This window comes from Miniopterus natalensis, chromosome 12, assembly GCF_054644295.1.
Source record: "Miniopterus natalensis isolate mMinNat1 chromosome 12, mMinNat1.hap1, whole genome shotgun sequence".
NCBI lineage: Eukaryota > Metazoa > Chordata > Mammalia > Chiroptera > Miniopteridae > Miniopterus > Miniopterus natalensis.
This window is the reverse complement of record NC_142092.1, coordinates 48,538,204-48,541,197: the sequence shown is the minus strand read 5'-3', so window position 1 is coordinate 48,541,197 and position 2,994 is coordinate 48,538,204. Positions and strand designations below refer to the sequence as shown.

At 51.9% G+C, this 2,994-nt stretch overlaps 1 pseudogene; it reads left to right on the top strand.

The window, feature by feature from the left end:
- Nucleotides 1-434: 434 nt before the first annotated feature.
- LOC107544852 (sal-like protein 4 pseudogene) lies at nucleotides 435-1,958 on the top strand (annotated as a pseudogene).
- The last annotated feature ends 1,036 nt before the right edge of the window (nucleotides 1,959-2,994 follow it).

Sequence of the window (2,994 nt, the reverse complement as noted above, 5' to 3'; positions counted from 1 at the left end):
CTCTCTCCCCCCTTCCTTTCTGCCTCTAAAAATCAATAAAAACATATCTTCAGGTGAGGATTTAAAAACTAGAATAAAATAAAGTGTGGGGCCCAAAGCTGAATCTGAGCTGCTAACCAGAGCTGAAGAGAGGATACTGTCCTGCCGCAGTCCCACCTGAACACCACTTCCACCCTTTGTGGTGGCCAGAAGCAGGCTGAGGAAGTGTGACCAGATGCGCAGAGAAGGGGAAGTGGACTGGGGTGGTGCAGGAGTACCCTCTTGGGCCACGTGATCCAGGCAACTGCCAGCACCCTGGAAGCCCCCTGGCTACTCTGGTCTCGGCCTTAGACCAGGAGCAAGAGGAGCAGGAAGCACATGTATAAGGATGGTTTTTACTTGAGGAAATGCTGGACTTCTAGGAGTGGGGAAACAACAGAGGCTCTCCCGATGCCATGCCGAGGTGCAAGCAGGTGAAACCCGACAGGTCAATTCCGCGGAGGACAGGGCAGGGCGAGCAGCAGCCCCAGCAGCCAGCCTGGAGCTTGCAGGTGTGGCCCCGGGGGGGCCGGGTGCTCCAATGAACCACCCAGGGGCTGGCGATGACAGGAATGGGGACCAAGCCACAGTGAAAAGGCCTCCTCAGGAGGAGATTCACATCTGTGAGAAATGCTGTGGAGAGTTCTTCAGCTTCTCTGAGTTCTTGGAACATAAGAAAAATTACACTAAACATCCACCTGTCCTCCTCGTGAACCACAGTGAGGGGTGGGTACCTTCAGAAGATTTCTCTGGGCTGTGCTTAGCCACCAGCCACAGCGTCCAAGCAGTAAGGACAGTCACAGGGAGGATGGTGGCAGCTCAGGGGACATAAAGAGAAGCTGGGGCGGAGTCTGTTCTGTACGTAAAGGTGAAGACCACCCTACCACCCACACTCCAGCACTTAAGCTTTTTACCCAAAGGCAAGGTGGCCAACACTAGCGTCACTCTTGAAGCACTACGGGGCACCACGGTGGCGGTGAATCGGGGGGTGTGGACGTGCTTTCCACCCCCTTGCCTGGTGCCAACAGCATCCCGTGGGTCCTGGAGCAGATCTTGTGTCTGCAGCAGCAGCAGCAGCAGCTACAGCAGATCTAGCTCGCCAAGCAGATCCCTGGCCAGGTGAACATGTGGGCTGCCCATGTCCTCCACTCAGGCACAGCAGGAGCCGACACCTGAAGACCTTGGGCAGCCACTTGTCCCAGCAGGTTTCTGTGGCCATGGCTTTGCTCAGCCAGAAAGCTGGAAGCCAGGCTCTGTCTCTGGATACCTTGAAACAAGCCAGGCTACCTCGGGCAAACATCCCTTCTACCACAAGCTCTGTGTCCCTGGGGCTGCTGTCCTTTGCCCTGAGGCCGGATGCCTCCCAGGTGCTTTGATATCTCAGGCCCTAGGCTCTGTGCTCTTCCACAGTCCTTTCTCCACTGTGGCGTTAGATCCATCCAAGAAAGGGAAAGAGAAGCCACCCAATGTGTCCCCAGTGGATGTCAAACCCAAAGACGAGGCCGCCCTCTACAGGCACAAATGTAAGTACTGTAGCAAGGTTTGGGGGACCGATAGCTCATTGCAGATACACCTCCGGTCCCATGCTGGAGAGAGACCCTTCGTGTACTCTGTCTGTGGCCACCAGTTCACCACCAAGGGCAACCTCAAGGGGTACTTCCATCAACATCCCCAGGCGAAAGCAAACCCCCAGCTGTCTGCCTAACTCCACAATAAAATGGCAGCAGGCAATGGCCTTCCCTACGCACTCTCTGTGCCTGTCCTCACAGATGAATCAAGTCTCTTTAGACAGCAAACCTGTACTGTTCACAGGGACTCCCAATGTAGAGCTACCTCAGAATCTCTCTTGGAAGACTAACCCCAATGACCTAATGGGCCAACGACCCAATTGGCCAACGACCTGCAGCCCTGGCCTTCTCCAGAAAGTTTCCTTGATGTGACTTATGCCAGCTAATTATGAAGATTTTTTTCCCCTGAGCATCGCATGAAGGCTGCGAAGCTGGAACAGGCAAGTCCCGGGTGTGAGAGCTTTAATTTATCTACCACATCAATTTTTTATTTTTGTTGACTTTCTCTCTCTTTTCCTCTTTTATGGCCACTGAAGTGTTCCGAGTCCCTTCTTAAACCTAAGAGTTGGTGCATTGGTGGGAGCAGATGGCTGTTCAAGATGTTTTTGTGATTTTTTAAATCTCCTCTTTTGTATATGTAATATTAAGCAGACGATGAAATGTTGCTCTAATGGTTTAACGACGAAGAAGGAAAGACCCTAAAGTCCAGGTGAAAGAGTCTTTCCCCTTCATCGTGGAAATGTAGATTAAGACATATCAAAAGTGTGTCTCTGAGTTATTGCACCTGACTTTAGGATCCAAAATAAATTTTTTTTTTTGCCAAGTTGTGCCTTTCCTTCCAGAATTACAAGTACCTGTTTACACTGTGAAGTGGGTATTGCTCCAGAGAACACACCAGAGGCTTCCTCACTGTTAAGCTAATGGTGCCTTGTGAATGTATGATCTATGGAGAAAACCCTGTCATTACTCTACCTGCTGGTGCTGACTATTGGAGAGTAAATTGTGGATACCCTTCGCCCTCCCCAAAAAGCTGGACTTCTAGTATCTGAACGTCTCTCCAAGAAAGGGAGAGTGGGTTAGCTGAGGTCAGTCACAGATGCACTGCAGACTGCCCCAGTGCTCTGTCTCCGTGTGGCCAGATAATGTTCGATCCCTTTCCTGGGGTGTCTGATTCCGTGTTTCCTTACAACTCTGCTCTTGCCTCACTCACACCGCACCACAGGCAACAAGGCTATTTCAGCAGAAGCAGAGAGCAATGAAAAAGAACGGGGGATGGGGGCCTGGTCCATGTGGCCCAGTTGGTTGGAGCGTCATCCTGTACACTGAAAGGTCTCGGGTTCGACTCCCCTCAGGGCACATACCTAGGATGCAGGTTCGATCCCAGGCTGGGGTGTGTAAGACAGGCAAC